Here is a 25,444-nt window from a genome sequence, read left to right as displayed (position 1 = left end):
GTTCGGGTCCATCCCCATCTCCGAGACCAGCGACCCCCGAGGGAGGTTCGAACCCTTGGCTTAGGACTTCGAACCCTTGGCTAGCCTACCAGCCGGCGCCCTGCCCCCTTGCTCGCAGCTGCTCTCGGTTTGGGTGCAGCGGTTTTCCCCCGCAGAGCAGGAGGAGGAGACAAGCCCGAGGAGGGGGAGCGACTCCAGGGCTCGGGTTTCTGCAACCAATGCGGAGCAGCCCCGGGCGGCCCCCCGGCGGCGGGCCCTCCTCCCCGGCACCACGTTCCACAGTCATGGCGCACGGCGAGGGGCGGACGCAGGGCCGCACCCGCGCCCCCTCCTCTCTTCCCTCCCTCCTGCCCGCCTCTCTCCTAGGCAACATCCCTCCCAGGCCCGGTGGAGATGGAGACCTCTCCCCGCCCCCATGGGGCAGAGGATGGAGGCGCGAGCTTCTCCAGAGCCCGCAGATCCTTTCCCGGGAGCACCCCCAGGCCTCACAGAGACCGGGATGCGGTGGTGGTGAGGGTTCGGGGCACAACCCCTTCCTGCAGCCCGCCTGGACCTTGGCATCTTTGCAAATCCTTAAATAAACAACAACAAAAATCTCCCAACCCGAGTCGTTAGATTTGCAACGCGCCTTTTACAATAACCGCGACAGAGACGCAGGAAGCAATCCTGCAACCGGTCCTGGGTGGGAAGGCGGCAGCTTCCCGGCCACCAAGCTGCTCCCTCACCCCTCCCACCCCAAGGGGGCCTCGATTCCCCCACCCCCTCCCCGGATCTGAGGCTCTGCTGCACTCCGGGGACTGACAGGTCCTCGGCTCCTGGTCCGCTCCTCTTGCGTCCAGAGACTCGCCAGCTTACAAAAGGTGCAAGCTCTCGCACACACAACGCAGAGCGCGGAAAAAAAAAAAAAAAAAAAAAAAAAAAAAAGTCGGCGGTGCACCGGCCAGGGGAAGGCTGCGAACAATGCACCCGGCGGCCCGCGCCTGCCGGAGCGCGGCGCCCCGGGGGACAGGGGCGGCGGGCGGGGGCCGCGGCGGAGAACCCGCCGCGCTGGACACCTTACTTCCTGCTTCCCCGCCCGCCGCCAGCCCCAGCTCTGCGGAGGGATATCTTTCCCCTCCTCTGTCCCTCTCCCTCCCTTTACCCGCCTGTCGCCCCCCTTTTTTTTACCCCCCCACTCCACCCCGCCTTTCTCCTTTTGCAAGAAAATAATTTGACAGTCGATTTGCTGACAGGGGAGGAATTTGCATCCTGGATTTAAAAAAAAAAAAAAAAAAAGGCCGAGAGGAGCTTAGGAACGGTTGCTAGGGGTGGGTAATGGGTGAAAGGGGGTGGGTTGGGGTGCTGGGGAGCGGATCCAGAGGGCTCGGGGAGGGGGCCATGCAAAAAAGGTAAGGCCAGGTTAGCGCCGCTCGGCCCTGAGTGGGCTGCGGCCGGGGGAGGGGCGAGAGATACATATGTATTTCTGTCTCCCCAGCACACCCCCTTCCCTCTAAGCGATGGCAGAGAGGCGGTGCATGCAGATGGGGAGTAAGTTTCCTGGAGGGGAGGAGGGTGGATGCACGCGCGCAGCCGGGCGCTGCAAATTTCCACCGGGGAGGGAGAGAGTGGCTGGATGCGGAGAGTTTGGAGTTGGAGGGCAGGGAAGGGAGCAGGGCCTGGGGGCGGGGGGAAAAGAGGGGTGCTGGTGGATACTATATCTGGGAGTAAGTTTCCAAGAACGAGAGAGCCTGCACGCTTGCTTGCTAGCTAGTAAGTTTCTGGCTGGGGAGGGCGCGTGGGGAGGAGAAGGGGGGGTGTGCAAGTATATAGGAGGGGGAGGGGGAGCAGATTTCCTGCGGGGAGGCTGAATGCATATGGAGAGGAGATTTCCTGGAGGGAGGGTTGAGGCGTAGACCGGACCGAGTAAGTTTCTTGCTGGGGTGGTGGCTGGAGGTGGTGAGTTGGTGCTTTGGAAAACCTTGAGCTTCCCATCCGGGACTCGGGGGGAGGGGGACGTGCTGTGGGAAGGAGGGGCGAGGGGCTTAGGTTCCTTGCTTGGGGAGAGGGGCTTGCATCTGGGGAGTATGTTTCCTGGCGGAGCGATATTTGTTTACAGGCTGAGGGCAGTACTGTAAATGAGTAGCTGCGAGAAGGCGGCTGACATAAATTAATATTGAAATTACTCCATCAGCTCGGCTCGTCCCCCATCTCACCCCCCAAGTGGAGATTGGTCGTCTGGTCGGATTGCCCAGGCACTTGTTGCCGAAACAGCCAAGGTAGGCGAGAAGCTTATTAAGTTTCATTTAAAAAATTTAGTTGGGGCGGGGGATGCTCCGTAAGAAGATGGGGGTGGGGTGCGGAGGGAAGCCTGCGGGGGACAGAGAAAGACGAGTCTCCCGCGGCCTCTTTACTTTCAGTACGTTAGCAGGGCCTTTTCCCCGCTTGCCTTCTTCCCGGTTCCCTCTCCCGGCTCACAGCATCCCAGCAAAGGGGGAGGGGTGAGGTGGGCGGTGTAGCTGGCAAACCCCAGCTTAAAGGGTGCCGGTGGTGGGTTTGAAATTGAAGGTTGGTATATTATAAAGCCCTCATTCTTCCAGCCAAGAAACCGCAGGACCCTAGGGATGTGTCTTTTGGGGTTTTTGACATGATGCATATGTGTATATTTGTGAGTCTGCGGGCTCTGTGGGGGCTGGGTAGTCCCAGAAGTAAGCGCGGCCACCCAGGTGGGAGAAGTGGGTAAGAGGCAAACTTGCCCCCTCCCTCCCCAACTTCAGTTTGGGAGTCTGGGAAGTTGCTGCCGGTGAAGAAGCAGAAATTACACACTAGACCACCGTTTCACTAAGGAGGCAGGCAGCCTCTGGCCAGCGCTGGCCTGGAGCATGTGTGCCTGCCATCCTTGGCTTCCCTGTGCCTTTTCGCTGGACGGTTAGATCCGCTTGCTGTCAAACTTTCCCCAGACAAATGTTGCTTTGGCACGTGAAGGGTTGTGTTGCTGTGAGGGCTTGGTCTTTCATGGCCTTGGACTTTTCTTGTGAAATGTGTGCTCAGGAATTGACCAGTCCAGGCATGGCCTGGTTGAGGCAGTTTGGCTGGTCTTTTCCTCAGGCAATAGAGATGATTTGTTATTTTTTAAAGAAAGGAGTTTTAGGTGGTCTCGGTTGTCGTCAGTCTTCTGCAGCATTTGTAACCTTTCCTGCAGGAGTCCTGTGTAGGAGTCCTGTGTGGAAGTGTATGAGCTCTGGCCCCCTAGGACCAGGTGCTGGAGATCCAGCACTTAGCTAGTTAAAGCAGCCGTCTCTTGCTGGCTTGGCACCCAGCCCATTGGTTCCTACAGATACTTTTTCTTCCATGGGTGCTGGTGCTGGGTGTTGAACTTGGCCAGGATAATTTGAGCAGGGAGGGAGGTGGTCTGGTCAGGAACTGGTTAGGAGGGTTAAGGTATAACCGACCACACTGGGGGTAAACTAAAGTTGGTTAAGCCTTCCCTAGTTATGTAAACAGGTTTTGATTCTAGTAGAGAAAAATGGGTTAAAAAACAAAACGCCTCTTCATGGGTTTTCTTTTTTCCTTCCTACCCTCAGACTTCGGGATTGAGGGTTTGCTATTTGGCAGTTTGAGACTGAGTTAGTGCTACCTATCACATGTTCTCAACGAGGCATTAGCTAAACAAATTAGCTGTTATCCTTAACCCCATGATCCTCATTGGTGTCTGTGCAGGTAGAGTAAATAAGAATTCCTCGTGTGTATTTGTTCCAGGGTGGAATTATTTACACGTCTAACCTGGAAGCCAAGAGCCGTCATTCAGGCCCTTTTAAAAAATTTTTTCTCTTAACATTCATAGAATTTATTTTATTGTCTTGCTTTGACCATTAATCAAGTCACAGTAGCCCCCCCCCCAATTCAACTGAGAATGTTCTCCTGATAATAAAGGATTGAGGGCCCAAGAATCATAATTCATTCTCTTTAAAATATTGTGATGAGTGTCAGGATTTGATTTACAGGAATTGATACCCGGAGTGACACACCCCTTTGGGCCCCGCCCTTTTAGACATGTCCATTTTTGCCAACTGATTGTTTAGAAGACAGCTTGGAGGAGGGAGGGAGAGAGAGAGAGAGAGAGAGAGAGAGAGAGAGAGAGAGAGAGAGAGAGAAGAGGGAACCTTTGCCTTATGCATTATAAGCATGGAGAAAATTAATTTTGCAAGTTCCAGAGTGAATGTGGGTCTTTTCACAGCTTGGTAAGCAGGCGTCCACATGGCAGGCGTGTGTTAATATCAGAGAGCATTTCCACGAGCTTGCTGTGAAAACAGTCACTGAGCAGTGCTGAACGCTCTCTGTTAACTGGCTTGGGCCTGTGGTTTTTCAGAGTTTAAATTATAGAGAGGGGACAGGGTGCCGTGCTCTGGGCTGCATTTGTAAATGTGTGGGCACGAAAACAAAGCTCATTTAGAATTTTTTTCCCTTTCTTGATGGATAGTTTGATCGTAAGAACACAAAAGTGTTGGCTTTTTTTCGGGGGGGGGGGGCTAGAATGTTCCAAGTAGTTGATGGGGTGAGAAGTGCAAAACTATGCATTTAGTAGTTGGTTCAAGTTTGTGGGCATTCCTAAAGTGGCTTCCAAGGTGGCTGGATGGATGCTCAGGGCAGGGGCAGGGTATCAGTTTCTAGCTGTTTCTGCATTTGGGGGTTATTATTAATATTTTCAAAAGGCTAACTCTTTGGGTTCCGGCTTCAAACTTGTGTTATATGGAGTGAGGGCCCAGAGAACTCTTGACACTGTCTTCCTGGGCCAACGGCCAAATTGCTTCATGGACTCAGGGCGAGTTGATTAACTTCTGTTTTTTGTCTTCTAATGGAGAAATGGATTTGTACGTTGGCATTCCACAAAAACCCTCGAGCAGCCTGGCAACCGTGCCATCACACGCCAGCCATCACTTAGGGCCTGCCACGGCTGTGGAGTCATTCGTTCAATCGCTGTGCAGATTTATTTTCGAAACCTTTAAATTGTGTGCATGCGCATGAGACTGCGTGCGAGTATGTGTACCTGGGTGTCGATGCCTGCAGAGGCCAGAGGTGTCCGGTCTCCTGGAGCTGGAGTTACAGGCAGGGGTAAACCTCCTGTTGTGGCGTGCTGGAATTAAACTCAGGTTGTCTGGAAGAGCCTGGTGAGCCACCTCTCTAACCGTGTTGTGGATACATTTTTAAACAATCCTAATTATGTGTGCTAATGGCGAGGGAGCTTGTACTTTCAGGCACCCAAAATAATTTTAGTTCATCAGAGAAGTTCCCTCTCCAGCCAGCTGGCTGCATGATCTAATGCTTAGTCAAGCTGGGGTTAATTAAGCTGTTGTCCCCAGGCAGCAGGTAGCTTCAGGGAGGAGAAGGGGACCCAAAAGTTCAGTGTGGACTTGCCCACTGTGAAGAAGTCACGTGTGGGATATTGCGATTTGTCTGAGCAGTGACAGGGTTCTTATGTATGGTCGCTTCAGATGCTTTATGCCACAATGACATTTTGGGAGAAAGCGCTTGATGCTGTTACTGACTTTGGATACTGATACCTATGCCCATGTGCACGTATGGGTACACACACACACACACACACACACACACACACGCACGCACGCACGCACGCACGCACACAGATCCAGACAGGTGCTCTAGACCCCAGGCTGCATAAGAGGTTGTTCTGTCCCAAGGGCAGTGGACCTCAGCTCATTTCTGAACTCAGAAAACTGTGGCTGAGCAGGGAAGAGGGCTACAATCTCCATGAATCTTGTGGGCTAACTGTATTTTTAGATTTTCACATTGATGATACTAAAATGTAATTGAGATTTTTTTCTTCTAGGACAGGGACTAAAAGCAGCCAGATTGCAGTTACTGGCATGCTTTTTAGGGTGGTGTGTGTGAGTGTGTTTGTGTACATATGCGCGAGTGTGTGTGCGCGCGTGTGTGTGTGTGCGCGCGCGTGCAGCTGTGTGCGTGAGCAGACCATTGGTCAGTGTGAGATACGTGTCTTCCTTGGTTGCTCTGTCCCCTTATTTACTTATCTAACTTCATTTATTTGTGTCTTTGTGTACTGCTGCTTGTGTGTGGAGGTCAGAGGGCAACACGTGGGGGCAGGTCCTTGGCTTCCATTTCGTGGTTTCTGAAGACCGTCAGGCTTGGTGCATGCGCCCTTCCCTAGTCAGCCCTCTCTCTCTCTAGCCCTTTCGCCTTAATTTTTGAAACAGAATTTCTCGCTGACCCGGGAGCTCATTCCTTCAGTGGCTGGCCAGTGAGCTCGGGAACCCATCTTCCCGTGCCGGGATTACAGCCACCCACAGTCATGCTTCATTTTTCTCTTCTTCTTTTTTTAGGTAGGCGCTGGATCTGAACTCATGCCCTCACGCTTGTGCTGCAGTCACTTTACCTGCTGAGCCAGCCCCCAGCCCTGCATTCTAATAACTAGTCCAGTCTTTATGTGTGAGTTGCTCCATGTCTCTCCCTTTTGAGTTAAAGGACAAACACAACCACCAAACCCCCCTGTGATGTTTTCTAAGAAATTCAAATGCTCCAAAGTAACTGCCAACAGTAATTTGGACCGAGGAAATGGATATTTGGGTTTGTTTGCTTGTTTCCTCAGAGAGGACAATAAACTAGGAGTAGTGTGTGGGCACACCGGGCTGCTGACACTGAAAACATGTTTAGGAGAAGGGGAGAAGAAAAAACATTTGGGTCTAAATGGCTATAAAAGCTTTGAGGTTCACACAACAGTGGTAGCATTTTTATTATTATTTCTGCCTTGAGAAGCCCTGGTTTTCTTTACACATTTATCAGTGGCTTTTTGTATTTTAAAGGTCTGTTTGTTTTTGTGTCCATGAGCATGTGCATTTGTGCATCTGGTGCGTGCTTGGTGCCCTCAGCGGCCAGGAGAGGGCATTGGATCCCCTGGAACTGGAGTTGTGGGTGGTTGTGAGTTACCATGTGGGTGCTGAAATTGAACTCGGGCCCTCTGCAAGAGCGACCAGTGCTCTTAACTTTATTAAGCCCATGCTGTTTGCCCTCATGAGACTGGGAATCTTGGTGATTAGAAGACATGATTCTCTCTCTGCCCACACTCATTCACACCCTGACTGTGTTGGGGGGGGGTGGCATGGGCAGAGGGGGAGTCACACAGATGCTGTGAGCTGTGATAAATGCTCTGGTGAAGTGTTGATCTGGACAGAGACCTAATGCAGCTTCCTTGAGGAGTAGGTGGCCGAAAACAGGGGTCAGGCAGAGGAACGTCTGTGTGCGCCAACTTTAGGTCTGCAGGAAGCTAGGACAGGTCGTAGATAAGAGGGAGGGACAAAAGGCAGGTTGGGATGGCCATTCAGAACCCTGTGGGTTTGGATTTCTGCCTCCTATTTTTAGTGTGGAATCTAAATAAAGCTTTACACATGCTGGACAGGTGCTGTACCCTGAGCTTCACCAACAGCTCTTCTTCCTTTAACCATTGTTAAACAGATTTCTCTCTGTGTGTGTGTGAGAAAGAGAGAGACAGTGAGAGAGTCTGTGTGTCTATGTATACTGTGATTGGTTTGTCTGTTTGTCTGTGTAAACTGTGTGTGACTGACCTTGAACTCATTGCCTAGCCTAGGCTGGTCTTGATCTTCTAATCTTTTGCCTTAGCCTCTGAACAGCCGTGTTTACAAGGGCCCTGGACCCTGCTTCAATATTTGGATTTTGTTTTTCAAATTATACTAAAATTTTTGTGTGTGTGTGTGTGTGGTTCTGTTTCTCTCCTTCCATGATTTGGGTCCCAGGAATTGAACTCAGGTTGTTGGGCTTGGCTGCAGCTGCTTTTTCACACTGAGCCATCTTGCCTGCCTAAAGATTTGGATTTCCTTTGCAATGTCCTGAGTGGGAAGTGTTACACCCCATCTCATAGTTAAGGGAGGCGGGCATTTCAGGGAGAATGGCGATGAGCTGTTGTGGAGGTTGGACCACAGTAAAGTGGCAGTTGGAGTAGGTGAAATGAGGAGGTGTTGGTGTGATGGACTCTGGCAGTGGCACAGGCTGAGTAGCAGGTGGCTTTGGTAGGGTGGACGGGATGTGGGTTTCTGGCTGTGCGCTTGGATAGATGGTGTCCTGTTTGCTGATGTGAGGAAGACTAGGCGTGGGGTGTGCAGTTTGGGTATTTCCAATTGAGTACCAGTAAATTGGAGGTGTTACGTCCATAGCCTGCTTCTGAGAGTCCTGTGTCAAAGGAGTTGAGCAGCCAGGCAAGAAATAAAAGCCCAGAGCCATAGCTGGTGGCTAAATTCTGGAGACTGGCCAAGATGCCTGGGGAGGATGAATGGGTTGTATGGAGTGTGTGTGTGTGTGTGTGTGTGGCAATATGTGAGTGTGAGAGTATGTGTGAGTCTGTATGAGTCTATGAATGTGTGTGTGTGTGTCTGTGTGAGTGTGAGAGTGTGCGTGAGTCTGTATGAGTGTATGAATGTGTGTGTGTGTCTGTGTGAGTGTGAGAGTGTGCGTGAGTCTGTATGAGTGTACGAATGTGTGTGTGTGTCTGTATGAGTCTATGAATGTGTGTGTGTCTGTGTGAGTGTATGAATGTGTGTGTGTGTCTGTGCTTGTGAGTGTGTGAGTGTGAGTCTATGAGTGAATGAATGTGTATGTGTCTGTGCTTGTGAATGTGAGTGAGTGAGTGTGCGTGAGTCTGTATGAGTGTACGAATGTGTGTGTCTGTATGAGTCTATGAATGTGTGTGTGTCTGTGTGAGTGTGTGTGAATGTGAGTGTGAGAGTGTGTGTGTGTCTGTATGAGTCTGTGAATGTGTGTGAGTGTGTGCGTGAGTCTATGAGTGTATGAATGTGTGTGTGTGTCTGCTTGTGAGCATGTGTGAATGTGAGGGTATGTGTGTGAGCATGTGAATGTGTAAGAGTATACATGTCTGAATGTGTGAGTGAATGTATAGATGTCTATGTGAGTGTGAGAGTGTGTCTGTGTGAGTGTGAGTGAGTGAGAGTGTGTGTGTGTGTCTGTATGAGTCTATGAATGTGTGTGAGTGTGAGAGTGTGTCTGTATGTGAGTGTGAAAGTGTGTGTGATGCTCAGGAAGGGCCAGTGAGATGGTTGAGAGGGACCACGTTGTGGAATGAGAGGATTGAATTGCCTCCCTAGAGTTGTCCTCTACACAAACACTCCAGCATTGAGTAAAAAAAAAAAAAGGTAAAAAATTTTCATGCTTGTGAAGTTGGTAAAACCAGAAAGGGCACCATCGGATTTGACAAATGCAGCCTGTTGGTGACTTTGGGAAGTCAGGTTTGATGGATTGATCTATAGTGGAGGAGGAGGAGCAAGTTGGAGAGGGCTGGATGGGAAGGGGTGGCTCCAAATGACACAAATTTGGCCAGATTTGTTCACAATGGAGAAGGGCAGGAAGATGGACTGGGGGTCTAGAGGACTCTGTGCATGAAAGAACATGTTTGTGTGTTTGTTTCTGCCTTGAAAGGGATGATGTATTTGTGTGCTGTTGGGAAAGACTCGTGGAGATGGCTGTCTTAAGAAATAGGGAGGGCCAACTGAAAGAGGCTGTCCAGCAAGTCTCGGGAGGACCTGGCTTTTGCAGGAGTAAGTGAAGTCTCCATCCTATACCTAGGGTACAGCCTGCCAGAGTGAAGGTGTGGGTAGGCAGGCGGGAGTTCTGTGAGGGCTGCAATACTCTGCTTCCCTTTCCTGGACCCTGGCTGAGCTTGTGTTGTCCCTGGGAAGGGCCCAGGCTCAGTACTTCACACTAACCAGATACTCCAGGGGTTAAAACTGCATCAGAAATCTCACTGCATTTTCTGATTATTTCACTGCATTACTGGGCAGCCCAGAGGGAAGGGTAGGTTACTTCTGCTTAAGGAAGTCTTCGGTTAATTCTTTGGGGTCTTTCGTTTGATTTATTTGCCAACTATGACAAGAAAAAGACCTCTGAGATTTTTTTTTCAGTCCCATTGAAGAGGTGAGGCATTGTATTATGTGTTTTGAGCTCAAAAACAAAAGCAACAAACAAACAAACATACTGCACATTTGGTAAAGTGCTTGCCTGGCCGGCAAGAAACCCTGGCTTCAGTTCCCTCCCTCATCAGCCTGGTGTGGTGGTGCATACACCTCAGACACCAGCCAGCCTGGCGGAGGCAGGGGGACCTGAAGTCCAAGGTTCTTTTCTTCTGTCTAAGGAGGTTGAGTACCACAGGCCGCATCTGCGATGGCCTCTGACTGCAGTCTGTGTGGCCTGAGGAGGGACTGTGAAGGTCTGAGGTGAGGTCCAGCCCTGTTTCCAGCCATTCAAAGGGGAGGTTGACACCACCTGGCTCCTCCCCTCCTGCAGTTGTGTGGGGTGGAATCAGACAAGGTAGGGAAAGTATGGAGTGTGAAAGCCTTCACGTCCGGACTGCAGTGAGGTGGCCTGTTTCGAATCTTCAGACATAAAACCTGAAGCTCTGTCCTTAGTCCCCAGTGCTTCTCTGAAAGCTGCTTTCCGACTCCCTCCTTGAAGTTACTTCCGGTTTGGTTTTTATTCATCCTCTTGGTTGAGACTGTTCTTGTGGCCCAAGGTCTGGCATTAGAAGTGCTGGCTAAGAAACACCAGCTAAGACAGGCTCAAACTCAGATTCTGTAGGCAGAATGTGATGACTGTCTACCCCAAAGGAAAACTGATTTGTTCCTTAAAGAACCCTGTGAGTAGGGGAGCCGTGAAGGCTACCCAGGAAGGCCGGTTGTATTTGCATTCATTTATTTGTTTATTTATTGTAGTATGTGTATGTACGTGTTGGTTCTCCCACCATGTGGGTCCCAAGGATAGACTTCACTCAAGTCCTTCAGCTTGGCCGCAGGCTCCTACACCTGCTGAGCCCTCTCATTGGCCCTCTGAGCTTTAGCAGTCTGTATTCAGAATTGTCAGTTCCACAGAGTTGACGATAGCATGAACGGGACTTCAGCTTCGCTGCGTGTACTGGAAAGTCATTTCCAATTTTAAAATCCATCCTGTGTGTGTGGAAAGCTAAGTGGAATTCTGTTGTCCACCTTAGAGGGTGAGGCTCTTATTTATTTTTAAATTATTTTCATGATGAAAATTTTAACCACACCTAAAAGAAGATAGACTGGCATAATAAACTCCTTTGACCTCACTGCCTCAAATTGCCAGTGAGATTTCATCACACCATGGGTGAAGCGACTTCCTGTATGTGGGAAATGCTGAAGTGACTTCCTGTATCTATGTGGGAAATGCTGAAGTGACTTCCTGAATCTATGTGGGAAATGCTGAAGTGACTTCCTGTATCTATGTGGGAAATGCTGAAGTGACTTCCTGAATCTATGTGGGAAATGCTGAAGTGACTTCCTGAATCTATGTGGGAAATGCTGAAGTGACTTCCTGTATCTATGTGGGAAATGCTGAAGTGACTTCCTGAATCTATGTGGGAAATGCTGAAGTGACTTCCTGAATCTATGTGGGAAATGCTGAAGTGACTTCCTCTGTCTATGTGGGAAATGCTGAAGTGACTTCCTCTGTCTATGTGGGAAATGCTGAAGCGACTTCCTCTGTCTATGTGGGAAATGCTGGAGCGACTTCCTCTGTCTATGTGGGAAATGCTGGAGCGACTTCCTGTATCTATGTGGGAAATGCTGAAGTGACTTCCTGAATCTATGTGGGAAATGCTGAAGCGACTTCCTCTGTCTGTGTGGGAAATGCTGAAGCGACTTCCTCTGTCTGTGTGGGAAATGCTGAAGCGACTTCCTCTGTCTGTGTGGGAAATGCTGGAGCGACTTCCTCTGTCTGTGTGGGAAATGCTGAAGCGACTTCCTCTGTCTGTGTGGGAAATGCTGGAGCGACTTCCTCTGTCTGTGTGGGAAATGCTGAAGCGACTTCCTCTGTCTATGTGGGAAATGCTGGAGCGACTTCCTCTGTCTGTGTGGGAAATGCTGAAGTGACTTCCTCTGTCTGTGTGGGAAATGCTGAAGTGACTTCCTCTGTCTGTGTGGGAAATGCATGTATGAAACAGCTGGGTGTTGTAACAGTTTGATGTTGCTGGAGAGAGGGAAATACTTGATGAAAAATGATGGCTCATGAGGAAGTGAATACCACACTGACGTGGTGTCCACCTAGAATTTTGCAGTTCTAAATGTTTTTTTGGCAACAGCCAGGTGTATTATGTTGATTCATACCTGTAACTCCGGCAGTTGGCTGAGGCAGGAGGATTGTACTGAGTTTGAGGCCAGCGTAGGCTACATAGTGTGACCCTATCTCAAAAAATCCAAACAAAATCAAATGAAAATAAAACAAAGTCAGAATACCCCCAAACAGCATCAGCAGACAGCAGAGGGAAATGAGGCACAAGAAATAAAACTGAGGGCTGGTGAGAGGGCTTAGTGGATAAAGGTGCTTGCTGCTAAGCCTGATGGCCTGAGTTCCTTGGGACATCCCTGGGGGAAGGAGAAAACAGACTCCTGCTAATTGAGTTATCTCTAGGATGCCTGTGCATACAATACATAAGTTAAAGAGGAAAGGGAAGGAAAGGAAAGAGTTTTTTTTGTTTTGTTTTTTTGCCAGTGAGATGGCTCAGTGGGTATGGTACCTGCCTCCACCCTAAAATTCAGTTCCTGGAGCCCACTTGGTAGAAGGAGAGACTCCTGCAATTTCCCAGTGACCTCCATGTCCACACTTTGCCCGTCCTCAAAAAAAAAAAAAAAAAATATATATATATATATATACACATACATACATACATACATACATACATATGTACATCAACAACAAACCCAAACTTCTTTTAAACGAGGAAGTTGAAAGCTGAACTTGACAGTGCATGCACGCCTGTAATCCCAGCACTTACTCAGTAGGGCAAGGGAGGGATAGGGTCACAGTGAGTTCCAGGCTACTTGGACTACATAGTAAATTCTAGACCAGCCAAGGAAGGCTACACTGTGGGACTTCATCGCTGAAATAAAACAAAAAAAGGAATATGGGTTGTTGACTTAGTGGGACAGTATTGTGTGTTCAGTCCACAGCACTGGAGCTGAAAAAGAGGGAGGGAGGGAGGAAGGAGGGAGGAAGGGAGGAAGGAAGGAAGGAGGAAGGAGGGAGGGAGGAAGGAGGGAGGAAGGAAGGAAGGAGGAAGGAGGGAGGGAGGAAGGAAGGGAGGAAGGAGGAAGGAGGGAGGGAGGAAGGAGGGAAGGAGGGAGGAAGGAGGGAGGGAGGGAAGAAGGAAGGAGGAAGGAGGGAGGAAGGAAGGAGGGAGGAAGGAAGGAAGGAAGGAGGGAGGAAGGAGGGAGGGAGGAAGGAAGGGAGGAAGGAGGAAGGAAGGAGGAGGGAGGGAGGAGGGAGGGAGGGAAGAAGGAAGGAGGAAGGAGGGAGGAAGGAAGGAGGGAGGAAGGAAGGAAGGAAGGAAGGAGGGAGGAAGGAGGGAGGGAGGAAGGAAGGGAGGAAGGAAGGAGGGAGGAAGGAAGGAAGGAAGGAAGGAGGGAGGAAGGAGGGAGGGAGGGAAGAAGGAAGGAGGGAGGAAGGAGGGAGGGAGGAAGGAAGGAAGGAAGGAGGGAGGAAGGAGGAGGGAGGAAGGAGGGAGGGAGGGAAGAAGGAAGGAGGAAGGAGGGAGGAAGGAGGGAGGAAGGAAGGAAGGAAGGAGGGAGGAAGGAGGGAGGGAGGAAGGAAGGGAGGAAGGAGGAAGAAAGGAGGGAGGGAGGAAGGAAGGGAGGAAGGAGGAAGGAAGGGAGGAAGGAGGAAGAAAGGAGGAGGGAGGAAGGAGGGAGGGAGGGAGGAGGGAGGGAGGAAGGAGGAAGGAGGGAGGGAGGACACGTAAAAGGAGAGTGAATGAGCTGCTTGTTTTGATGTTGGAAGTTGTGTGCTCTGTGCATTTGATGTCTCTCACGGTCAGGGCTGTGTGATACTCAATAAGAATGAGACACACTAGGCACAGGGTGGCGTGGGTGTTAGGGCTTACCCCTCACGTGACCCTAATGCTCCAAAGATTTAAAGCGGGACGGAACATCACATTTTTATTTCCATTTCGTGTGTATGGGGGTTTGCCCTGGTGCATGTCTGTGGACCTCACGCATGCAGTGCCCCTTGGACGGCACAGAGGGTGTTGAGTACTCTCGAACTAGAGTCACAGAAGGCTGTGTGTGCCATGTGGGTGCTGGGACTTGAACCCAGGTCCTTTACAAGATGACCATTGGGCTTAACCCTTCCAGCCCCGAACGGTACATTTTGAAACTCAGATTACCTGCTTCAGCGGTTGCTTGACTTTGACCATGTGACAGCTAGTTCCCTCCCATTGGGACAGGTCACTCCAAGCTTCTGTGGCCTCCTGTCTTTGGGTGTGACCTTGGGACATAACAGGGCCCAGGTGGTTGCATCTTTGTCTTAGGAGAATAGTGTCCAATCTAATCCCTTTGAAAGTTTGTTTGGTCCCCCCCTTTTTTTTTAATAAAGGGAAAAAGGTAAGAGTTAATATCCAGGGATAATTGTGTGTAACTTCAGTGTCGGTCATAATGGTAGGAGGTGCAGCATACCCTTAAAACAAAGCCGGGGGGTCAGAGCTTTTGGCCGGCTTGTGGGTGACTACTTGGTTCATCATGAGAAAGAACCCGGGGACCCCAGATTCTTGGATTGTTTTAGTTCTTTTATCCCACAATCTCTCATAAATTCCTGTGTCTAGTGTCTGGATGGCCCCGTGTGCCTTTACCTGGTTTTGGCCAAGGCTGTGGGGTGGCCTGGAGACCGAGGTCCTGGGGCCCCTGATGTGCCCGGCACCACTGGTTTGAATTTACCCCTTCTAGACTGGCAGGTGGGGGGGGGGCTGGGTCATCTCTCTGCTCTGTGCCCCCAGCTTCTAGCACACAGCCTGGCATTAGCGCTGTATACATGCTTATGTAAGAATAAGATTTCCCCCCCCCCCCTTTTTTTTTAAGATCTCTGGTTTTCTTCCCATTGGTTTCTGATGTGGGGAGAAACCCAGGCCTCGGTGCTCCCAGGCCCAGCATTTTCCAGCCTTGGAGGGAGAGCAGACCCTTTCCCTTGCCTTGCTGCGGCCTGGCAGCGTGGCTTAACTTGAGCCCCTGAATGCAAATGCCATCCCTTCCCCCATCCCTTTTGATAAGTGACATTTTGTTAAATCAGTTATTCAAGGCCTTATCTATATTTCTGTCTGTGCTGGCTTGGTCAAAATAGGAAAGAGAGAATATTAGATTTCTTTACCAGCCCCCCCCTTCCCCTTTGAGCAACCCCGCCTAAGCTTTCTGGTAGGGGAGGGGCGCTGTGTCCTTGAAGCAGCAAAAGCTTTCTGCAGAAAAACGCGGAGGGCTTGGACTTAACAGCGAAGGGTGCTTTTTAGCAGCTGTGATTTTTCCATTTTTCTCTCCCCTCACTTTCCTCTGTGTTTTGATTAGTGGAACTCATTGTGGTGTGGGGTAGGGATTGTGCGGGGGGAGGAGGGGTGCCCAGGGGGCAGCATTTCCGGGGAGAGCTCAGAGTTCGGGAGGGGCAAGCGACGGAAGGGGTTTATTGAAAATATATGTCTACTTCGGCAATGATAAAGCAGCAGGCATGTAAAAATGCAACAGGGAAATCATTATTGCGGCTATGTAGGCAGGGTTTTGCTTTCTCATTAGCAGAGCCCAGCCCACGTGGAGGAGGGGGCGGCTGAGCTGCCTCGGAGAGTTGGGGTATTCAATAATAGCAGAAACTCAAGGGGATTCTCTCCACCTCCCCGCCGAGCCCCCTCCAGCTGCCTTCATGTTTTCTTTTTCAGATTGCTTTGTAACCTTTTGGAAGCTGCTGGTTGGGTTCCGTAGCTTCCTTCGTCACCCCTGCCACCCAGAAATGCAATGGGGATCGTGTAATTTCGAAGTTAAAGAGAACTAGAATTAATACTCTCTTGGGAACAAGAGGAGCATTTTGGTGATACCTTGCGAGCAAGAGGCTGGATTTTGTCCCTTTCATTGCAGAGAACAGGGGGTTCAGGAATTTGCATACTTCCGGGGCATCAGAATAAGGGGGTTCAGGTGACTTTAATACCGGAGTGCTCACCAAATGCTGGGCCTTGTGCATTCAGTTAGTTCAGCCATTATGCCGTTATTATTGTAAGAAGGCTGATAAGATGCTCACCTTCTTCCCCTTGGGGAAACTGAGGCACAGCCCCCTGCATGTTTACAGATATGCACATGCTAAGCTGAGTTGTTGCCCGAGCCCTGGACTGGACCCATTGGATTCCTGGAGTCGCTTGTTCTGAGCTGACCCATAAGAGTCTTAAGAAATACCTTTGAGGCTGTCCATTGAGAGCTACAGAGTACTGGCGATGCGTACAAGTCTTTTATTCTAGAGATCCAAGTGAGGGTCTCAGATCCGAGTTAGGAAGAAACTAATCCGTGCTCCCTCCCATCTCTTCTTACTCATCAACTGTTTATCCAGTTGTTACTATACACCAATTGTAGGATGACTGGGACCGTCTGGATGCGTCTGAGGAGCTCGTGGTCTAGGGAGGGCTGTGATGGGCACAGAAACATGCTACTAGTTACACCTGCCTGGAAATGGAGTAGGTGGGAGAAATTGTGTAGAGCAGCCGTGGATAGCACCGCACAGGCGGCGGAGAGTGGGCCTGTGTGGAGGAGTCACAGGGGTTTGCTGCGTGGACACAGAGAAGGCAGGGCAGGTTACATGGTGACTGGGAGCCTGTATAGACCCCGCCTTGGGGAATACCCTGTGTGACTTCAAGATTTATCTGCTCATCTTAGTCCTTTCATTCCACACTAGCAAAAGCACCCCACGCCCACTTGCTCAAACACTCACTTCTCTTAGTGAGGGTAGGGAGGCCAAGATCAGTGTGTAGGCAGATTCTGTCTCTAGTAACAGCCTACTTTGTGGTCATGGATGTCTGTCTTCTCTCTAGCTTCATGCATGGTGGAATGGAGCCTAGGCAGCGTGTTCAAAGTTCTTTTGTAAAAACAAGAATCTGTGCGTGAGATCTTATTCTAATGACCTGATCCTACTGTCCCCAACAGGATGGTTCAACGTCCTGATGCCGTCACACTGAAGGCTAATTTGCCAGCCTATGAGTTTGGGGGGCATAAGCATTCATTCTGTCTTCACTTTCCATCACCTGCATTTACCGCCCCGGGGCTGCGCTAGCTAACCCAGCAGCCACTAGCTCTGCATGGCTATTTGCATCTAAATCCTTTAAAAGTTGGACAAAGTTAAAAGTCCAGCCCTCCAGGTCTACCAGCACAGGTGAGGTGTGGTGGAGGGGACAGCAGGGGAACACATTCGCATACAAAGAGGACAGATTTCTTTTCACTTAGCAACTTCCACTAGCTGGAGGGTTTCTCCTTTCCCTACCTGTCCTGCTCACTCATCCAGACTCCCTCCTTGAAGGCCGATGAGCCCTTCCTAGACCACAGTGATCAATCACTTCGTGGGTCTCTCTCCTATAGGCCTCTCCTCCGCTTCATAAGGACACAGGCTGTGTCTTATCATTACTGAATTTGGGTCCTGTTGCAAATGAAATTGCAATGCCAAGAGGCAAGGGGGCTGGAGAAATGGTGTAGGAGTTAAGTGCATGGACTGCTCTCGCAGAGGACCTGAGTTTGGTCCCTGGCACCCACACTGGAGGGCTCACAACTGCCTGCAATTCCAGCTCCACCAGGGGATACGATACCCTCTTCTGGCATCCGGGAACCTACACAATTAAAGTAAATCTTTAAAAGGTGGAGATCAGGCAAGGAGGCCGTGGGCTCTGTTAAGACGTTGGTCTTAGCCTTGTAGACTGTCGGGGAGTCAGGAGGGAGTGTGGGCGCCGAGTCAGGCTCCGCTCTCTTGTTTAGAAAAGGCTCTCTTGAGAGGTCCGTTGTGATGAAAATCAGCTTACAAAGGGGATAGGTTTCTCTTCACTCACATTTTGTGTGGTTGTGGTGCGGGGGACAGAACCCAGAGCCTTCTGCATGCCAGTTGAGTGTCCCACCCATAAGCTGCATCTCCAACCTGGCCCGCATTTTGTAGGTTCAAGTCCGGGATTGATTGGCCCTGCCACTCTTTGGGCCTGGGGTAAGACAGCGTCTAGCAGGGTAGGTGTGGAACAAAGCTACTCACTTCAAGATGGGAGGCAAGAGAATCAAGAATTCTGCTTCCCCTTTCCCCTTCACACTCCCAGAGAACACCAGATCCCCATCTCTCTCTCTCTTCATTTATTTATTTTATTGCTATTATTAATTCATTTATTTATTTTGAGACAGGGTTTCTCTGTGTGGCAGCTCTGGCTGTCTTGGAATTCACTCTGTAGACCAGGCTGGACTCGAACTCACAGAGATCCTCAGCCTCTGCCTCCTTGAGTGCTGGACTAAAGGAGTGTCCCGCCATCGCTCGGCCACCTCTCAAGACACTCTGGGGGACAAGTCTGTAACACATGAGGCTTTGGGGTGGGGAAATGACAGCCACAGCTGGGACTCTAGCATGACCTGAGCCTGCAGGCCAACGGATGGGCAAGAACTCATGCTTAGGCCACATTGGGGAGGGGGCATCTGAAGGTGCCCTGGCCTCGGCCACCTGGCTGCTCTGTGCCTCTTCCCCCAGGCCCCATTCTCTGGCTCTCTTGCTCTGCGTGTGGGCGTGGAGGGAGGTGTCTGTCCCCTGTGGCTCCTCCTTAGCGCAGTTCATCCCTGCTTCCCCGAAGGTGTGCCTCACAGACGGAGACCCCAAACCCCGGTGCTGGAGTTTGAGCAGCAGGGAAGAAGGCAGTGTTGGGCATCCAGCCATTCCCTCTTCAGCCTTACGGGGTCCTTCCAGAGGACACTTTCAGGGACTTAGATTGAAAAGCTTGTACACAATGTTGAGAGGGAGTCGGAGTAAGAGACCCATCTAGGAGGCTCTTGGAAGCAGTTAAGAGGAACCAGCATGCCAGAGCATGGGGTGGAATTGGCTGAGGGCCCTTTTACTTTTCCAGAAAGACCGGGCAGCATGCTTGGCCATGTCAACCTCAGTTTAGTGTTTGGGGACAGAGCTCATCTGAGAATGTAAGAGCCATTAATGAGTTCACCGTCGTCATTTGACCTCTGAGCATTTCACGAGGGTGGCAGCATTATTCTACCCATTGCTCAGATGGGGAAGTGGGGGCGCAAAGGAGTTAAGCCTGCTCCAGATCTCGTGGCTGGTAAATGGTAGGGAAGAGGTTCGAACCCGGAAACCCACACGCAGTGACTGTAAAAGCAGGTGCTTTCCCTGCGTCATTACTGCCTCCCCCTGGCCTAAGTCAGTGTGGTCTCAGTTTTGTTCAACACCATAAATACCGGAACCCGGTGGGTGGTGTCACACTGGCCCCAAGAGTGTTGTTGGACTCTTCCGGTACCTCTGAGCTTTATTTTCCTCACCCTCAGCTTTCCTGACTGACACCTTCCTTGTTTGTTTGGGGACAGGCTCTCCTGGAGCCCAGGCTGGCCTAGAACTTGCCTGGTGGATAAAGGTGACCTTGAGCTTCTACGCCTCCCCCCCCAGTGCTAGGATTACAGGCCTGGCTGTGGGGGGTCGTCTCAGGGCCTCCTGAATGTAAGGCAAGCACCCCACCCGCTGAGCTCGGCCCCTCCCCCCCAGCGTCTGAAAGGGTTATTTTGAGAAGATGTTGAGATAAAAGAGGCAAAAAATGCTTTGGGAATTCTAAGGAACTTTCTCCTCTGCATAAAGATTTTCTGCAGTCACAAGGCTCTGTGAGTGTGGACTCTCAGGGTTGGCCCTGGGGTGTGGGCATGGTGCGGTGTGTTAACTTCCAGGCGGCCTCTGAGTCTGTCCACGCTCTTGGGTCTGTCCTGATTGGTCTGCATCGATTGGGGAACCTTTTTCTCCGCTGGAGGTGAGAAGACCTCCAGCAGGAGCTGGGGGAAAGTCACTCCATCTTTTTTGTAAACTGTTTTCCCTGAAATGGTTACATCCTCTCTGGTGGGCACTAGGACAGGTTAGCTGACGGCTCAACTCGTGAAATCAGCATTGTGCAAGGCAGACGGTGAGAATGGCTTTGAGAACTGAAATTCTTGGATAATTCTGGTTTAAGCTCCAGGCCCACCTTTCTCTTCTGCCCAGAGTGCTGTAATTAAGATTTATGTAATGCCTTTTCACTTCTTTTCACGGTGGCGCCCCTCTCTCCCACCTCTCCCAGCCCCCACTCCAGCAGCTTTTGTATCTTAATTAAAATAATAAAGAGTTAAGGCAGTGGTGTCATAAACCTTTAATCCTAGCCCCCAGGGAGGCAGAGGCAGGTGGATCTCTGTGACTTTGAGGCCTGCCTGGTCTAGAGAGAGAGAGAAAGAGAGAAAGAGAGAGGGAGGAGAGAGGGAGAGGGAGAGAGAGAGAGAGAGAAAGAGAGAGAGAGAGAGAGAGAGATCCAGTCCAGGACAGTCAGGGCCACACAGAGAAACCCTGTCTCGAAAAACAAAAACAAAATTCATTTATGTTGTTTTTGTTTTATGTATATGAATGTCTTTGCCTGCATGTATGTGCACCTCATCTGTTTCTGGTGTCCATGGGGGCCAGAAAGAGGAATCTGGATCCCCTGGAATTAGAGTTACAAATGGTTGTGAGCCACCTACAGTGGGAACTGGAAACCCTATGCTCTCCAGCTTTCCTATGGCATTTTGAGAGGGGACCTTGCTGTCCAGGATGCCTCCAAGTCTCAGCTGCTTAAATCTCCTAAGTGCTATTCTGTTACTGCTATGCCTGGCATGAACTATTAACTTTCTTCTTTACGTTTATTTATTTTGGGTGCGTGTACACGTGTGGGCCGGGTGCCGTGGTGAATGTCGGGTGCCGTGGTGAATGTCGGGTGCCGTTGTGAATGTCGGGTGCCGTGGTGAATGTCGGGTGCCGTGGTGAATGTGTGGGAGCCAAAGGACAGCCCCCCCCACGCTCCATTCTCTTCCACCACATGGGTCCTGGGGATCAAACCCAAAGTCAGTCTTGGCTGTTGTTGGCTGTTGTGTGTTTATGTGCTGAGCCATCTTGTCAGCTCTCTTAAAAAATTAAAAAAAAAAAAAATCTTTGACCATTTTGTTTGTGTATATAGTGTATTTCAGTTATTTTTCTCTCCATTACCTTCCCTACCCCCTCACACTCTTTCTGAACCTCTTTTTCTCCCTGGCATGTCTGCTCCCTATTTTCATATTTATAGATGTGTGTGTGTGTGTGTGTGTGTGTATATACATATGTGTATATACACACTCTTGTTTTTTAAGGCCAGAGAAGAAGATTCAAACTTCATTCAATAAGGTTTTCTTTTTTTTTTTTTCTGCTGAAATTATGTAATGGTAAATGGTAAGTGAAAATAATTCATAAACCTTTTGTTGATAGTAAGTGTCTAGAAATCATTCATGGTGATTTCCAGAGTTTGGAAAATACTGATGGAGATAAGGCAAAACAGCCCAGCTTTAGATCCTGTGGGTTAATAGTTTTGTACATTTTCTTTTAGCATTTCCAGGCAGATAATGTAGTCTGATGTTTAAAATCAGGGCTGGTAGAGAGGGCTTTGAGGCACACAGGAGGCAGCATACAGGAGGCAGCATACAGGACGCCCTGAGTTCCCGGTAGGAAGTTCAAGGCCTCCTCAATGCACACCTGAGCTTCAGGTCAGCTGGGGATACTTGAAACCCTGAATTAAAAAAAAAAGAGAGAGAAAGTGTGTGTGTGTGTGTGTGTGTGTGTGTGTGTGTGTGTGAGAGAGAGAGAGAGAGAGAGAGAGAGAGAGAGAGAGAGAGAACAAACCCCTTTACAATCTGGAGGCCAACCACGTGGTTGTTTTGTATGAAAGTGTGTTTTTGGCAGTGCCCCAGGCATTAGGCCTGGAGAGCAGACACTCTCACTGAATTGGAGCCTGAATCCAGGCTCCTTCAGCCACTGGAAATAATAGTGACCTTTAGGGTCTGGAAGACGGACCTGGAATTATGCAAGACTGCCTGAGACCTGAGCTCAGCAGATGAGTCAGGACAGACTGGGCTGCTCTGAATGTGTTTGCTATGTAGCTCAGTACGTTGTCTCTGAATTTTTTTCATGTACCGGGTACAGTTTAGTGAGGTAGCATTATTATCTTGTCCCTGATTATTAAAATATATTATAAAAATTTATTGTTTCTAACTGCTACAAAAGCTTGAATATAAACATATATACATAAATCTTTTAACACATCTCAGATTTTCTTAAAAGATAAATTGCTAGAGAGAACTAGAGTGGACTTTTTTTTTTTTTTTTTTTTTTTTTTTGAGACAGGTTTTTAAGTAGCCCAGGTTGGCTTTGAACTCCTGATCCTCCTGGGGCTACAGGAACACATCATCATCCCATCCTCATTTGTTCATATTTCCAATCTTCACCTGCACTGTGAGCACAGCAGGGTACCCTGCAGCCTCACTGTGAGCACAGGAGACTACCCTGCAGCCTCACTATAACTGTTATCAAGAAGTGGGAGGGCCCGGGGTGCCTGGGAGGGAGGGAGGGCCTGGGAGGGAGGGAGGAAGAGCCCCGGGTGCCTGGGAGGGCGGGCCTAGGGTGCCTGGGAGGGTGGACCCCAGGGCCTGGGAGGGAGGGAAGGGGGGGGGTCTTGGATAGAAGAAACTATCTTCTATCACAGAACACATGGGTGGCTTTTCTGGGGTTTGGTTTTTTTCTTGCTGCAGGGAGAGGTTTATATTTCAGGTGCACGATGGCTGCTGCTTGCTCCTGAACAAGATCTTTGGAATTTACTTGTAGGCTATGTGGGTGACTTTGATTGTTGTTAAAAATGATACGTTGTTCAAAGTTAGACTTTCTTCATGTATTCATAGGATCCTCTTTTAGGAGGGAGATTTGAGGGATGTGCTTTTCTGCTGCTAGTGTAGAGCGGAACTTCCTTCCTGGCCAGGGGCAGGTGTGTGCCGTACCTGCTCCAGGTCAACACACCAACATCATTCTTTCAAAAAATGGCATATTTTAAAAATCATGTGTCTGTGTGTGTATGCACACGTGCGTGTGCAAAAATGTACATGTGAGTGAACACTGATTTATTTTCATCTTATGTGCATGTTTTGCTTACATGTATGTGCACCACATGTATGTAGTGCTCTTGCAGGCCAGAAGAGGGCATTGGATGTCAGCCTCCCAGAGCTGGTTGTGAGCTGTCTGCCAGCTTACCCAGCTGTGGGTGCTGGGACCCAAACTTGGGTCCTCGGCAAGAGCGTCGAGTCCTGTGAGCCGTCATGTCATGTCCTGCAGCATCATTCTTGACTTGTAAGAGTTAGTGCTATCACTGCCTAATACCTGGGCCAATTTTCAAAGAATGTGTTTGTTTTTTTTAAACTTTTATAAGGAAATAAAAATTACAGTCACTCCTTGCAGAACGTAGAGATAATGAAAAAACCTACTGTTAGAGATTGAGACTCTGGCAACAGCATTGACAGGACTCCTCTCCTGGTATATTTTTTAATAGTAGTTATTCTGTTACCATGTTTGCACTCTTGAATGCATCTTTTGCTTTAGCTTTCACCTGGTGTTGTCCATGCTGTAAGAACCTAGATAGGTAAAGTCTTGGTGCTGAAGCGTACTGAACCGAGTTCCAGCCCCCAGAATCTAGGTAAAGGTGGACAGAGAAAGGACTGACCTCACGAGTTGTCTTCTGAGCTCCACACGGCCCCATAGCACACGCCCTCCCCATTCCATGCACGCATACAAAACGGTAGATGTTTTGAACACTTCATGTACTGTGTGAGCTCTTAGTATTTGAGTTTCTCCCCAGATTTTAAGACATTGCTTTACATAGTTATAATTTAGACAAATCTATATATCAACTTAAAAAAGATTATTTTTATTTATTCATATATGTGTGTGCCTATGTGAGTTTATGTGTACAGTATTATGTGCGCGCCTGGTGTCGTCAGAGGCCAGAGGGTTTCAGAATCCCTGGAATTGGAGGGGATTAGAGGCTGTTGTGAGCTGCCTCATGTGGGTGCTGGGAACCTGGCTTCTCTGGAAAAATAATAAACGCTCTTAACCATTGAGTCTCCCCTGTTTGATGTTCATAATTTCTCTCTCAGTTCAACTTTTTCTGTCAGGAGGACAGTGCGTGCGTGCATGCGTGTGCGTGTTCATGTGTGCGCACACACGTGTGTTCGTTGGGTTCTTTTGGTGTCACAGTTCTCTCTATTTGTCTGAAAAATGACATTTACTCACTTTAACTTTGGGAGGCCATTTTTACTGACTTTCAATCCTTCATAAGAAAAGATTCCATTTCTTCTGACTTCCTCATTTCTGTTTTAAGAAAGATCTGCTGGTGTTTCTGGGGCTCCGCTCTGCTGTGATGACGAGGAGGAGGAGGAGGACTCAGCTCAGCCATTTCTTCTGTTTTGCCTTTTTACTTGCAAACCTATCTATTCAGTTCTTAAGTTTAAGTTTAGTTGCTTCAGTTATTTGGATGCTGCTTACATTTAAAAAACAACACAAACACTCTTCTATTGTTTTCTGAACAATTTTTTAGAGCTCTGTCTGGTCACTGAGATAGTTGGGCTCCGTCTGGCATTTGCCTTTATGGATTGTATTTCTTCATATAGGTCTGAGTCTCCTCCATGACATTGCCAGGAACTTTTGCTTGCCTGCTGGACGTTTTACATGGGAACCGTAGGGTTTCTTGAGTCTGGCTCACTGGGTTCGGTTAGGCTGGTTCTACTTTTGATTTGCTATTATTTGGGGAGTGTTTTCTTTCGGGTTTTCATCTTGTCCACCTGTCACTGTGAAAACATCAAAGTCTAGGTTTTTTTTTTTGTTGTTTTTGAAATAGGTTCCTATGTAGCCAAGGCTGCCCTCAAACTTTCTATGTAGATGAGATCAGCCTGGACCTCCTGAACCCCCCTGGTTCAGCCCCCCAAGTGCTGGGGTTACGGGCCTGATGCACCAGTCTGGTCTCTCTAGTGTTTGATAGCTTCTGTCTGCTTAGTGCCAACTCTGCACACCAAATGTCCACAAGACGGGGATTGCTTGCAGAATAGAGGAATAGAGGACTCCCTTCTGTGTGGGTCCCTTCTCTTTAAAAATGGAGGGCTTCGTAACACTCAGCTACAACTAAGATTCCTTTTAGATTTACTTATCTTGATTTTACATGAGTATGTGTTTTGCCTGCATTGTATGTCTGCACCATGTGCTTGAGGCGGTCAGAAGAGGGCATTGGCTCCCCCAGAAGTGGAGTTATGGGTGCTTGGCCCTGGACCCCTCTGACAGCATCCACTGTGCTGAACTGGCCAGCTGCCTCTCCAGCTCTGAGCCCTAGGATGTAACCAGGCATCTTCCTCCCTGCTTCTCATGGCAGATTGTTGCTTTCCCATTTACCTCCCTCCATTTCCTGCCTCCTGCAGCCCTGAGGGAAACATACCTCACTGCCCCTTCTTTAGGGAACTGGGGAATGGACCGCTCAGCAGGTGGGGGCCTTTGCCACAACTAGAGTTTGATCCCTGGGACTCACACAGTGGAA

At 49.4% G+C, this 25,444-nt stretch overlaps 1 protein-coding gene across 10 annotated transcripts in view; it reads left to right on the top strand.

The window, feature by feature from the left end:
- The first annotated feature begins 338 nt into the window (after positions 1–338).
- The window catches only part of Trerf1 (transcriptional regulating factor 1), a 207,882-nt gene continuing 182,776 nt past the window's right edge, over positions 339–25,444 (top strand). For 6 of the 10 annotated variants that reach the window (XM_051204614.1, XM_051204613.1, XM_051204612.1 and 3 more), the window contains exons 1-2: positions 1,583–1,749; positions 2,171–2,255. The gene's annotated coding sequence lies outside the window, so the exon portion shown is untranslated. Of the gene's footprint in view, positions 861–1,066; positions 1,308–1,382; positions 1,528–1,582; positions 1,750–1,837; positions 1,903–2,170; positions 2,256–25,444 lie in introns of those variants that run through there. The other 4 variants (XM_051204608.1, XM_051204606.1, XM_051204607.1 and 1 more) reach the window with 4 other exon arrangements.

The sequence above is a fragment of the Phodopus roborovskii genome, unplaced genomic scaffold (assembly GCF_943737965.1).
Source record: "Phodopus roborovskii unplaced genomic scaffold, PHOROB, whole genome shotgun sequence".
In the NCBI taxonomy this organism is placed as follows: domain Eukaryota; kingdom Metazoa; phylum Chordata; class Mammalia; order Rodentia; family Cricetidae; genus Phodopus; species Phodopus roborovskii.
This window is presented reverse-complemented; position numbering and strand designations above follow the sequence as displayed.